Source organism: Triturus cristatus, chromosome 7 (genome assembly GCF_964204655.1).
Source record: "Triturus cristatus chromosome 7, aTriCri1.1, whole genome shotgun sequence".
Classification (NCBI taxonomy): domain Eukaryota; kingdom Metazoa; phylum Chordata; class Amphibia; order Caudata; family Salamandridae; genus Triturus; species Triturus cristatus.
Window position 1 is genome coordinate 595377603 of NC_140590.1, and position 14446 is coordinate 595392048.

The 14446-nt window shown below is 44.3% G+C and overlaps 1 long non-coding RNA gene across 3 annotated transcripts in view; it reads right to left on the minus strand.

Annotated features, from left to right (window-relative positions):
• The window catches only part of LOC146810173 (uncharacterized), a 339203-nt gene that overhangs the window by 177356 nt on the left and 147401 nt on the right, over positions 1-14446 (minus strand). For all 3 annotated transcript variants that reach the window (XR_014965636.1, XR_014965635.1, XR_014965637.1), the window contains one exon: positions 236-289. This is a non-coding gene — a long non-coding RNA (uncharacterized LOC146810173). The remainder of the gene's footprint in view (positions 1-235; positions 290-14446) is intronic.

The window sequence follows — 14446 nt, forward strand, 5'->3', positions numbered from 1 at the left end:
AGTTTGTATAACACGCAGTTCCTAGAAGGGAAAAAGAGTCAGCACAAGACTAGAATTGGTAAGGGGCAAATTTAAGTTGCATAAGAAAGGTCTACTCAATAAACCCTAGCATCCCGCAAGTTGTTATTTCTCAGGGAGCTACTTTTCAATTGTATATAGTTAAGTAGTGTGATACAAGAAAATATAGAAAGGCTTAAAAGAGAGTAAAATATATTTAATACAAAAAAAAACTTACCTGACATCAGACTCCAGAATAACCTCATGCTGTAGAAATGAATAGGTGAGGAGCCTGTAAAGGAAATAATAAAATTGAAGCTAATGAGAAAGGGTTAAGGAAAGAACTAATAAAAACAATTATTTTTAGTTACAGCATATTGAAGCAACCTATTTTAACAACCAATAGAAGAGAGGCAAAGGTCACACCAAGACGGGGTAGGTGAATAAGGGAGTGGATACAATTAGACATACTAGAAGTTGAAGAAGTGTTAATGAATATTATTTCCTTACAGTAAAAACACATTCCCGTGCTAGCCAGAAGAAGGCAAGAAGAAGGAACGTCTGAAGCTGAAGAAAGAATCAGACGCGGTGCGACTGTCTCTTCTCTGTCCCATCCCCTTTCCCCTCTGGGGTTTCATAAGCTTACATGCTTGTCATTGCGTGTGGCTGAGAAATCGTAGAGAGGCATTGGGAACTTGCGACATTCTGCTCCTGTGCATTTGCAAGAGCTTAGGTCTGACAGAGTGAAGTACCCACATTTTATTAGCACCTGAGCAGAATGGCGGAAGGTTTGGATTTAAAGAAACTAGGAGAAATCTTAGAAGGAATACAAGGGGAGTTAATCTCAGTCAGGGAAGAGAATAGGGAGCTTAAGAAGGAAACTACAGAGTTGACCTTAAAAGTGAGTAGTTTAGTATCCAGTCCCAGTTTAAAATATTCGGCTACTTCAGAAGGGAATCTTAATGATGCATCTGTTTCCCAGCCTAAGATTACTGCACAAGTTATCCATTCACTCTCCCCTGTAATTCCTTTGGCACCACATGAGCATTTTATTGGAGACCCTCAGAAGGCTCAAGTGTTTCTGACACAATGTACTTGGCATTTCATGTGTCGCCCGGCTGTATTTCCCGATGCACAATCTTGAGTGGCATTTATACTGTCATATTTAAGTGGAGACGCAGCGTCTTAGTCAATGCCTTTGGTGACCAGAAATGATCCTATTTTATATGATTAAGATGAATTTAAAAAATAATTTCTTCGAATATTTGACAGACGGAGGGTCTCACAAGCAACAGACAATGAGTTATTAGAAATCAAACAGGGCAGTTGTGATTTAATTGCTTATTTGGCCCAGTTTAATAAGTTGGTGGTGGAGACGGAATGGCCAGAGAACAAACGAGCGGCAGTGTTCTATCGAGGCTTAAACGACAAATTAAAAGATGCCTTGGCACAAGTGCCCAATAGACCCACCGAGATCTCAGCATTAATTGATCTAGTTTTAGAAATTGACTTTCGTCAAAGTGAAAGAAGAGGTGAAAGAAAGAGAGATTATCGTCCCAGTGTGCCTAGGTTTGATCGAGCCAGGATAGAAGGCAGTAAAGAGTCAGAGTCAGCTCGTGGAGGTGAACCTATGCAAATAGGAGCAATCCGGGGGTCCCCTCACAAATGAAGAAAAAGAGAGACGAAGAGCAAACAAGCAATGCCTCTATTGTGGAGGCAGTGGACATTTTGTTCAGAACTGTCCAAAGAAACCCAAGCAAACATCGTCGGAAAACGCCTCGCACCACCAGTAGATGGAGTTGGACTGGTGGTTGCAGACTCTAAGACAGCTCCAGATACTCACACCTTGGCGAATGTCTTGCAATCAGCTTCCCCACATTTGGTTTTGATGATGACCTCACGGTTCAGAGAGAAGACACTAAAACTGGTAACAGTTATGATCGATTCAGGAGCTACAGGCAATTTTTGTGATTTAAGGTTTGCTGATAAAATTGGTCTGTGGGCAATCAAGAAGGAAAAAAGTGAAGCAGTCCGAGCTGTAGATGGAACCAATCTTTCATCAGGACCCATTGTGAGTCACACAGAATCCGTGGAATTGGAATCAGCCGATGGACACCTTGAAACATTAGAGTTCAACTTAATAAATGCCCCGCAATTCCAACTGATACTAGGATTACCGTGGCTCACAGAACATAATCCTACAGTCAATTGGGCAGCTCGATCAATAACTTTGGATTCTGAGTACTGTAAGGAGAATTGTCGAAGAGAATGTAAGAGGGGCCACGTAAACACACCAGCGTATCATTTAAGTGAAAAAGAGACTACGATTTGTGTGATAGATACTACAAAACTTTCTGAGCAGTACTTGGAATTCCAAGATGTCTTTAATGAGGTGGAGGCTGAAAGGCTTCCTCCTCATAGAGAATATGATTGTAAAATAGACTTGGAACCAGGATCCAATCTTCCATGCAGCAGAATTTATGCTTTGACTGAGCGGGAAGATGAACAGCTGAAGAAATATATGCAAAAGTATTTAGAAAATGGATTCATTAGACCATCTCAATTCCCTGTCTCTTCACCACTCTTTTTTATTTCGAAGAAGAGTGGAAAGTTGAGAACTTGCATAGATTATAGGGCAATCAAGCGAATAACCATTAAGTGCTATTAGACCAAGTGAAAGAAGCAAGGGTCTACACCAAATTGGATTTGAGAGGGGCATATCATCTTGTCAGAATTCGAGAAGGAGATGAATGGAAAACAGCCTTTAGAACCAAGCATGGGCTTTTCGAATATCAAGTAATGCCATATGGCTTATGTAATGCCCCAGCCGCTTTTCAACATTTTATCAACGATGTGTTGAAGGAGTTCATCGATCGGAATGCAATAATATATATTGATGACATTCTAATTTATTCTGACACTGTAGAAGAACATGAGGAACATGTTAAGAAGGTGTTGCAAAAATTGCGAGAAAATAATCTGTTTGTCAAGTTAGAGAAATGTGCGTTTAATGTCACTACAGTGGAATTTTTGGGGTTCGTGCTCTCACCCAGCGGAATAACCATGGATGAAAATAAAATCAAAGCTGTGGTGAAATGGAAATCTTCTCGGTCTGTAAAAGAAATTCACAGTTTCATTGGATTCGCTAATTTCTATAGGAGATTCATCCAAGATTTCTTCAAGAAGTTGATTCCTTTAACTATGTTACTGAAGAAGGGAGTTCGATTCAAATGGACAAAGAAAGCAGAAGAAGCATTTACTCAGTTGAAAAAAGACTTCACTACAGCGCCAATATTACTGCATTCAGATCCATCCGAACCCTTCTTTGTGCAAACTGACGCTTCAAATTTGGCATTGGGAGGCGTGTTGTCTCAAAGACATAAGACTACTGTGCAACTGCACCCAGTGGCATTTCGTTCTAGGAAGTTGACAGCGGCAGAGGCCAACTATACAATAACAGAAAAGGAGTTATTAGCCATCAAAGATGCATTTAAAGAATGGAGACACTATTTGATGGGTGCAAGACATGTAGTCACCGTCTATACAGATCATAGGAATTTAAAATTCTTGAAGTCAGCCAGAATATTAACACCAAGACAATGACGTTGGTCCTTGTACTTCACAAACTATGACTTCGTCATTACCTAGCGACCTGGGTCACAAAATGGTAAGGCAGATGCTTTGTCCAGATTGGGTACAGAAGGAATTTTGGAAGAGGCCAAGAGTCAGACGATCATACCAGCAGAAAAGGTGATTGGAGCGGTTTTGCAAGAGTCACAGGAAGAAAGAAATCAGGATCCCATTACCTTGCAATAAATGAGGAATTGGGTGAAAGAAGATGCAAGACGAGAAATTCGAGGAGGGTTACTGTACCACAATGGAGCTCTTTATTTGCCCACATTAGAAATGCAACAAAAGGCTTTAAAGGAAAGTCACGATAGCATATTGGCAGGCCATAAAGGCATTACTAAGACTGAAGAATTGGTGAGATGATGTTTTTGGTGGCCAGGCATGATAAAAGATGTGCGCCAATATGTAACCACATGTGAGATCTGTGCAAGGGGAAAACCAGAGAGGCAAGCTCCTAAGGGGTTACTGAAACCTTTACCAACCCCGCCCTACCCATGGCATACAGTCACGTTAGATCTAATAGTCTATTTACCATCGAGCCAAGAGTATGATACCATCTTGGTATGTGTTGATGCTTTTACTAAGATGGCCCATTTTGTACCTTTAAAAGGGGTGCCCACAGCTAAAACACTGACATGTGCTTTTAGTCAAAATGTAGTTCGAGCACATGGAATTCCAAAGATAAAATTATCAGATAGTGGGGAACTCAATTCTTGTCCCGTTTTTGGAAGGCATTTACTAAAAAATTGAACATAGAAACTAGATACATGACAAGTTATCATCCTGAGACTGATGGTCAAACAGAGCGAACCAACAAGAATTAGAACAGTACCTTAGATTGTGTTAATTAGATCAGGAGGGAAACTGGCCAGATTATCTGTGGCAGCAGAGTTTGCGCATAACAATGCGAAACACGTTTCCACTGGTTACTCCCCCTTCTATCTAAACACTGGAAGGCATCCTCACCAATCATTACGTTTTCAGGATGTGGATGTTCCTGCAGTAACTGATCTTGTTGAACACTTGACACGAGTGCATGGTTAAGCCACTGAAAATTTAAATAAAGCTACGGGAAGTTACAAACATTATGCAGATAAGAAACGAAGAAAAGAACCAGAATTACATGTAGGAGAGAAGGTTTGGTTGAACACAAAAAATCTTAGATTAAAAGGAATTAGGAAACTTCAGCTGAGATTTGTAGGCCCCCACCCAATTGAGAAAAAATTAAGTACCTTAAACTATGAGTTGAGGTTACCTAATGGGTTACGAGTTCACCCAGTCTTTCATGTTTCCTTGTTAAAGAAGGTGTCAAAAGATTTATGAATCAGCAAGCCCCCAAAATCAATCCAAACAGAGAAAGGAGAAGAGTTTGAGGTACAACAGATTTTGGATTCAAGGGTACAGAAAGGACAATTGTACTATTTATTGGATTGAATGGGTTATGGACCTGAGGAAATATCTTGGGAATTGTCTTCAGAAGTTCATGCCCCTTGATTGATCAGGGAGTTTCATAGAAGGTTTCCAAACAAACCCAAGAAGAGAGGAAGTACTTTGAGGGAGGGTACTGTCAGGACTGCCAAACCATCCTGTAGAAAAGGTCTAAAAATAAGCACTGTGGCTCAGAAATCTAGGTGTAGAATCAATAAGGTTCGAGGTCAGAACACATCATTGACAAACATCTTCCCTAAAATGGCCGCCAAGAGTCAATCGCGGAAGCAACAGGTTAGCGCTCAAGCGTTCAAGGAAAATCACCAAGATCCAGGTGCAGCGCCCATTCTGTGGCGCATTTCACCTGAACTCGCTGAGAGGAAGGTCGCCTTGGAGTGAAGCGTCGCGAAGTTAGTCAGGGAGAAAACTTCATCGCGCTTCAATTTAGCAATTCGGAGGAGTACGGTTATCGAAGGAATGCCTTGAAGAACGCAGTAAGATTGTTCTGTGATTCTTAGTTGTTGAGCATGCGTGTTAAGTGAAGAAACGCTTTTCTTATTCATGCGCCAATGGCAGAATAATTATCGCGCACGCGCCACCCTATGCATATATTGAAAACAGGCTTCAGGCACACAGAGCTTTAATAGCAGAGAAATGCCATCTTTCTAAAAGTGGCATTTCTAAAATTGTAAGGTTAAATCCAACATTACCAGTAAAGAGGATTTACCACTAGCATCCCACAGATGTAAAACATGACAAAGCTACTCCTTCTCAATCAGGAATTACAGCTGAAAAGTGTAATAAGGAATTCCCAATGTTGACCTATGAGAGAGGTTGGTTTCACAGTAGTGAAAAACGAATGTAGGTGTCTTTTTTCACTACCAGGACATGCAAAACGTAAAAGTACATTTCCTCCCTTTTACTTACTTAGCACCCTCCTCAATGGGCTACCTAGGGCCTACCTTTGGGGTGACTCTTGCGTTATTAAAGGGACGTTTAAGACTTGGAAATGAGTTTTAAATGCCAAGTCGAAATGGTAGTACACTGCAAAAACAGGCCCTCTATTGGCCAGCATGAAACATATTTAAAGAGCTACTTGTATGGGTGGCATTTAATTTACAGGCCCTGGGTATACCACTCTGCAAGGGACTTACAAGTAAAATAAATATACCAACTGCGGATAAACCAATGTTACCATGTTTAGGGGAAAGCACATGAACCTTAGCATTTGTCAGAAGTGGTAAAGTGTGCAGACTTCTAAGTCCAACAAAAAGAATCAGCAAAAAAGAGGAGGTAAGAAGGCAAAACATCTGAGGGAAACCACCCTAAGGTTAATAAGTCTAACAATTAATGCATGGCAGACAGTAATGTGCCTTGATAGAGAGTTAGAAGTTCCTGGATTTGCCTTCCAAAGAAGCAAAAATGTTGGTAGACCATCTGGCTCAGGCTCAAAATGATCCCAGTGCCCCTAATTCTCAAATAAGTCAACTTTAGAGTCTCTCGCCATTGCAGGAAAATTATAAATGTGGTATGTGCTGTGTTTAACCTTGCCCATTCAATGCCAAGTTTTCAAACATTACAAAATACATTATTCACTGAAATGTCACACCAACTGTAATTCTTGCAAGTTGATCTATGTTATTTGGTGCCAATGTGGTCAAATGTATATTGCAATTACTAAACAAAGCATCAGTTATGGACTACTGCAACACAAAAGTAAGATATGTTGGGGCACAGCAAATGACCAATTAGTAGAGCATTTCCAACAAGCGAAACAAAAGAACTAGGACATCAAGCAACAAGAAATAGAGCAAGTGACATTGAGTTCATGTAACTGATATCCAAACAATACTATTCATGCTCGAATGTTGTTGAATGAACTGTGTGGACTCAGTAAGATGTGAATTAAACATTTCAAGTGAGATTATGCAAAGATTATCTGCTTATGTCAACTGAGTCTAGAGTGAACTGTATTACTTTATACTTTGTGTAATCACATTTATTTTCTTCAATTTGCCAAATGCTTTTATCATTCCGCATATGCCATTGTAAACAGACTTGTAACATGTTTTTCAACTTGATCTCCCTACTCTCTTATTTATCCCTTTAACCTGCCTGACTTGGTTTGCACTTTTCTATCTCATTCTTCAGCTTTCTGACCACATTTCCTTCAGCCCCTATTGTTCAGCCATGCACCCTAGCACTGCTACATTTTTTTCAACATGTGCACTAGTGGCAGGCATTCCATCTGCATCGGATTGGTGGCACAATCAGATGCTTGATTAACCTGTTTTCATCAGGCACCAATTAGGGTTTTGCTCCCTTCTTGCCCTTCACCTTGACCATGTTGGCAGAGGATGTTTTCCGTCTTAGACCTTCATCTAGGCACTGCTTAATTTACTGTCCTCTTTCTTTAGCAGGATTTTCCTCCATGCCTACTCTTTACATTATGTTGGTAATATGTGTATATCTGCCATACACACTTGTCTAGAAAGGCTTTCTGTTACTGCAGTAACAGCATGTACCACCCATGCCTTGTGTTCCAGTGATTCTTTAATTTCCCCAGCACCTGACCATCTAGACTATTGCACAATGGTGTGCCTACCTGCTTTGCTCGCTCGCAATTGACTCAAGGTATGCCTCTATATGCCATGGTGTTCTAGTCCTTGACATTGGTACTTCTCTACCCTACTACATAGTTCATTTCTAGTAATTTATCTCATGCTATATGTTTTAGAAGCAACTGAATCCTCATTTTTACAGTGGCTCACTGTTGCACTAAACATACTTAATCCTTGGTTCGTCATTCTTCTGTAACCCTGTTGGACTGGGCCCTCTCTGCAGGGTCATACCCCAAACCTTTTGCCTTCACCCTTACTGTTTTCTCAAATAATTGTTCTTGGCTTTTAGGACTCTGTGCACTTTGTCACTACTAACCAGTGCTAAAATGCTTACCCTCTCCATGGAACATGGTAAAATTGGCTTACGCCGAAACAGCACATTTAATTTATTTATAAGTCCCTAGGAAAGTAGTACCCAGGGCCTGTTAATTAAATGCTATTGGTAGCCCTTCAGAATGTATTGTGCCACCCACTTAAGTAGCATTTTAAAACATGTCTCAGGCCTGCCATGTACAGTTTTAAACTGCCATTTCGACATGGCAGAATAAACCTTTTGCCAGTCCGATACCATCATTTTTAGGTGTAAAGCATGTTTTATTGATTTTGAGAACGTAAAACTGATGAACAGTACAGATTACCTCATCTACATAAACCGGCCTGTGAGGGCAGGAGAAGCTGAGAAAGAGACAGAAGTAGGAGTTGAAGATGGTGAGATTAGAAGTACAACTGTTAGAAATAGGTTTTCTGGTTGGCTAGGGTTTGCACCTAAGCCAGGCTGAATCCGCCATTCTAGTCGGTATAAGGCATTACACATCTAAAATAACCCCTGCTCGCCCCCTTGGTAGCCTAGCACGAGTAGTCAGGCTTATCCCAGAGGCAATGTGTAAAGCAATTGCATATAAGCAACAATAATCCAGTGAAAACACCAAAAAGAACACCACTCAAGTTTTAAAAAACTACCCAATATTTATCTGTGTAAAACAATACAAAAATGATAAAAATCCAACATACAGAGATCAAAATATGAATAATGCAAAAGCAGGCTTAATTTACAGTTCCTTGTAGTTGATAGCTCGGTCCGCAGCTATCACGGCGTCATGAACAAACAAATCCAACAGTACTGGCTGATCGCAGCGTCATGGTCTAGCTACAGTGTTGGGGAGATCCAGGACCTTTGGAGATGCAGGGTGTCAGACCTTACGGTCAGCTCAGAAAGAGCGGTGTCGGCAGGCATCAGTTCTGGATGTCGGTGCAAGAGCTGTCGGGCCCAAGAAGTCACACACATTGCAAGTCAAACTATGTGAGTTTGAAGTGAGGATCGTTGGTTTCGAAAGCGCTAGGGTTGTCGGGTGAAGCGGAGCGGTGTGACGTGCGGTGCCCTCAGGTGACAGTGCTGGCAGCGGCGTAGTTCTTGCTGAAGTGTTGTTGTTGGAAGACCCAAGCGTGCAGTGTGAGACGGGGCAATGAGTCATGTGGGGCCCACAGGTCGTGGTGCAAGCAGCGGCGTTGGTTGACGAACTGGAGTCAATGGCGTTGGCATTGGTGGGCCAAGGCTGCGGTGTGGGACAGGGCAGTGCATTGTGTATCTTGCAAGCGGTGCCCCCAAACCACAGTGGAAGCAACGGTGTTGATGTCGGCTTGGAGTGGTGTTGTCAGTGAGGCCAGGGATATGGTGCAATGTGTGATGGTGCTACATGTTCTCCACGAGTGGTGAGCACAGATGACTGTGCAGGCAGTGTCAGTGATGGCATTGCGTCGTCGTCGAGGATAACAGGGTGGTGGTGTGAAGTGAGGTGTTGAGGAGTGCGATGCCCACAGGTCACGCTGCAAGCAGTGGTGGCATTGGAAGGTGTCATCGGTGAGATCAGGGTTGCGCTGGTAAGTGGGGCGGTGCCTTCAGGTCACAGAGCCGGAAGCGTCATTGTTGACGGCGTCGGGTTACCTTTTCTCCTATGTGGCAGCTGAAACATCTAGTTCCAGAAGCTGGTACCCAGAAGATGTTAAAGTCTTTGAATTCGCTGAGAACATCCAACAGGAGGCAATCTCTACATAAAGCCCTTGGAGATACTTAGGATTCAGAAAGCACAGTCCAGTCCTTTCCCTGTACAAGACAGAAGCAGAAACTGCAGGCCAACCCAGCAAAGCACACAGCAAAGTAGTAGTCTCTCTTCACAGCTCTTCCAGCTCTTCTTCCTGGCAGGTTCCTACGTCCAGCAGTAATCTAAAGTTCTGGGGTCAGGGCCCCAATATTTATACCACATTTTCCTTTGAAGTTGGAACAAACAAAGTTCCTCTGGCACACATAAACCAGTTCAGCCTGGCTCAGGCTAGGTTCACCACAGGAGTTGGAGACAGCTTTGTGAGAGGCAGACACAGTTGACTCAGGTGCAAGCAACAACTCCTCCCACTACTCTAAAGGCAGCCAGGTCCATTCAGCCTGGCTATAAGTCACCCAGGAAAGGCAGAACATAACCACCCCCCCCTTGTGTCTGTCTAGTGTGAATGCACTTCCCCTGCCCCTGTCACTCTGAACCCAGCCTGGGAATACGTAAACAGGTAGTGGCAAACAGATTGGTTAGACAAGAACATTCCCACTTTCTAAAAGTGGAATTTTCAAACACACAATATACAAATCATCTTTACTAAAATATGTATTTTTAAATCCTGAGTTTAGACATACTAAACTCCAATCTTCTATCAGCTCCCACTGACAAGCTACATTTGTAAAGTGTTAACAAGCAGCTCCTATGTTAACCAATGGGAGAGATCGCCTTTCAGTAGTGAAACATTAAATACACACTATTTCACTATTAGGACATGCAAAAATACCTTTTAAATACACTGCTACACTGCACTATCATGTGGCTACCCTGGGCCTAACTTAAGGGTGACTTAGATATAAAGAAAGGGAAGAACCTGACAAGTACTTGCCAGGTCGACATGGCAGTTAAAAACTGCATGCAGACACTGCAGTGGCAGGTCTGAGACACCTTTGAAAAGTTACTTTTGTGGATGGCGCAACCAGGGTTGCATGCCCACTGGTAGCATTTGATTTACAGGCCCTGGGCACACACAGTGCAGTGTACTAGGGACTTAGTAGTAAATCATATAAGCCAATTATGGAAATACCAATCCATAAACACAATTTATATGGTGAGTATATGTACTTTAGCACTGAATAGCAGTGGTAAAGTACCCAGAGTCGTTAAACAATCGGAAAATAGCCAAGTCTAACAAGGGGATGGGACTAGGGTATGGGAGGATAGCTACGTTAGACTATTTAAACACACAAGGATCACAGTGCTCCATCTCACATATAATAACATCTGGTTATACATGCGCGGTGTCAAGTGTACCGGGGTTTGCAAGGCAGGAGGGAGATCTACTGGCAAAAGGCGTAGTATGCGCAGGTAAGTATCTGATGAAGGCTCTCCCATTTATGTCAAACTGTGGTAGCTGGCTCTCCAAGCTGCTGTGAGCTTTTCCATGCCCAATACGTCCCAGAGCTTGTGGAACCAGTCTGTGTGGTGTGGTATCTTATCAGTACACACAAGGAGTTGATGGACGGAGCACTGAAACTTTTCAGACACTCACCCCCAGTCACAGATCTGGGTTGAATCCATCATTGTTCTTTAGCTGACTTTGCCACCCCAGTTCAGACACAGCTATATGCAAATCAGTTTTGACCCTGTGCCTCATGGTAACAGTCCAGCCCGAACTGCCAAGCCATGTCTTCCCTGGACTGGAAACAAGCATCCTGGTACCGGTTTCGGGCTAACAGCCCTCATCAGCCAGGCTAGCTTGAATCCAGTGGCAAAGTGAGCAAGGGACCCACGTCTGGGCATACCCTGCCAACTTAGGGCGAACAAAGCAAGCACAAGGAGATGATGGATGGAGGGCTGAAACTTTTCAGACACTCACCCCCAGTCACAGATCTGGGTAGAATCCATCATCGTTCTTTAGTTCACTTTGCCACCCCAGTTCAGTCAAAGATATATGCAAATCAGTCTTGACCCTGTGCCTCATGGGAACAGTCCAGCCCAAACTGCCAAGCCATGTCTTCCCTGGACCGGAAACAAGCATCATGGGACCAGTTTCGGGCTCACAACCCTCATCAGCCAGGCCAGCTTGAATCCAGTGGCAAAGTGAGCAAGGAACCCATGTCTGGGCATACCCTGCCAACTTAGGGCGAACAAAGCAAGCATAAGGAGATGATGGACAGAGTGCTGAAACTTTTCAGACACTCACCCCCAGTCACAGATCTGGGTTGAATCCATCATCGTTCTTTAGCTCACTTTGCCACCACATTTCAGACACAGATATATGCAAATCAGTCTTGACCCTGAGCCTCACGGGAACAGTCCATCCCGAACTGCCAAGCCATCTCTTCCCTGGACCAGAAACAAGCATCCAGGGACTGGTTTCGGGCTAACAGCCCTCATTAGCCAGGCTAGCTTGAAACCAGTGGCAAAGTGAGCAAGGGACCCCCATCTGGGCATACCCTGCCAACTTAGGGCAAACAAAGCAAACACAAGGAGATGATGGACAGAGCGCTGAAACGTTTGAGACACTCACCCTCAGTCACAGATCTGGGTTGAATCCATCATCGTTCTTTAGCTCACTTTGCCACCCCGGTTCAGACACAGATATATGCTAATCAGTCTTGACCCTGTGCCTCATGGGAACAGTCCAGCCCGAACTGCCAAGCCATCTCTTCCCTGGACCTGAAACAAGCATCCAGGGGCTGATTTTGGGCTAACAGCCCTCATCTGCCAGGCTTGCTTGAATCCAGTGGCAAAGCGAGCAAGGGACCCACGTCTGGGCATACCCTGCCAACTTAGGGCGAACAAAGCAAGCACAAGGAGATGATGGACGGAGGGCTGAAACTTTTCAGACACTCACCCCAGTCACAGATCTGGGTTGAATCCATCATCGTTCTTTAGTTCACTTTGCCACTTCAGTTCAGACAAAGATATATGCAAATCAGTCTTGACCCTGTGCCTCATGGGAACAGTCCAGCCCAAACTGCCAAGCCATGTCTTCCCTGGACCAGAAACAAGCTTCATGGGACTGGTTTCGGGCTCACAGCCCTCATCAGCCATGCCAGCTTGAATCCAGTGGCAAAGTGAGCAAGGAACCCACGTCTGGGCATACCTTACCAACTTAGGGCGAACAAAGCAAGCACAAGGAGATGATGGACAGAGCGCGGAAACTTTTCAGACACTCACCCCCAGTCACAGATCTGGGTTGAATCCATCATCGTTCTTTAGCTCACTTTGCCACCACATTTCAGACACAGATATATGCAAATCAGTCTTGACCCTGAACGTCATGGGAACAGTCCAGCCCGAACTGCCAATCCATCTCTTCCCTGGACCAGAAACAGGCATCCAGGGACCGGTTTCGGGCTAACAGCCCTCATTAGCCAGGCTAGCTTGAATCCAGTGGCAAAGTGAGCAAGGGACCCCCATCTGGGCATGCCCTGCCAATTTAGGGCAAACAAAGTAAGCACAAGGAGATGATGGACGGAGTGCTGAAACTTTTCAGACACTCACCTCCAGTCACAGATCTGGGTTGAATCTATCATCGTTCTTTAGCTCACTTTGCCACCCCAGTTCAGACACAGCTATATGCAAATCAGTCTTGAACCTGTGCCTCATGGGAACAATCCAGCCTGAACTGACAAACCATGTCTTCCCTGGACCAGAAACAAGCATCCAGGGACCGGTTTCAGGATAACAGCCCTCATCAGCCAGGCTAGCTTGAATCCTGTGGCAAAGTGAGCAAGGAACCCACGTCTGGGCATACCCTGCCAGCTTAGGGTGAACAAAGCAAACACAAGGAGATGATGGACGCAGCGCTGAAACTTTTAAGACACTCACGCCCATTCACAGATCTGGGATTAATCCATCATCATTCTTTAACTCACTTTGCCACCCCAGTTCAGACACAGCTATATGCAAATCAGTATGGACCCTGTGCCTCATGGGAGCACTCCCGCCTGAACTGCCAAGCCATATCTTCGTCTGGACAGGAAACGAGCATCCTGGGACTAGTTTCAGACTAACAGCCCTCATCAGCCAGGCTAGCTTGAATCCAGTGGCAAAGTGAGCAAGGGACTCACGTCTGGCCATACCCTGCCAACTTGGTGAGGAGAGTTTGCTTGGCTGCACAAAAGGCCAGCGTTATTGTCTGCCGTCTTGCCAACCTGAGAGGGTAAGTCAGGGTGTTGGGGAAGCCCAAAATCTGTTGACTCAGGAACCTGGGGAGAAGTGTGGCTCAATGATTAGAGAGGCAGACCCGGATGCAGAGGTCTAGCCCGGGACCAGGGTTCAATTCCCCGCCTCGGCGGGTCTTGGGCTCAAAAATTCCATGGACCTGATAATTCTCGCCTCGGTGCCTATTCCAATCATGGAGTCCCACTCTGCAACTCTGGGCAATAGCTTGCTTAATCTCCACAACGGCCCCCACAATGCTAAGGATGCCTGGCCTCCACCTTGGGGTGCCCAGGAGTGGACGCCTCTCAGGGAAAAGCCAGGATGGGTTCCACAGCGGTATTCGTACAAGCGCCTTGAGACCCTTGCGGGTGAGCAGTGCGCTATACAAGTATCAAATTTCACTTTTCACTTTCACAGCATTCAATATGTCTTGCCGATAAACTTGTATCTGGGGGCAATGCAATAAGAGATGCATTACAGTCCCTATGTCCCCACATCCTCTCAAACATGTTGGGTCTCCCCACTGCGTCCAATGTGCATTGCTTTCAGGAG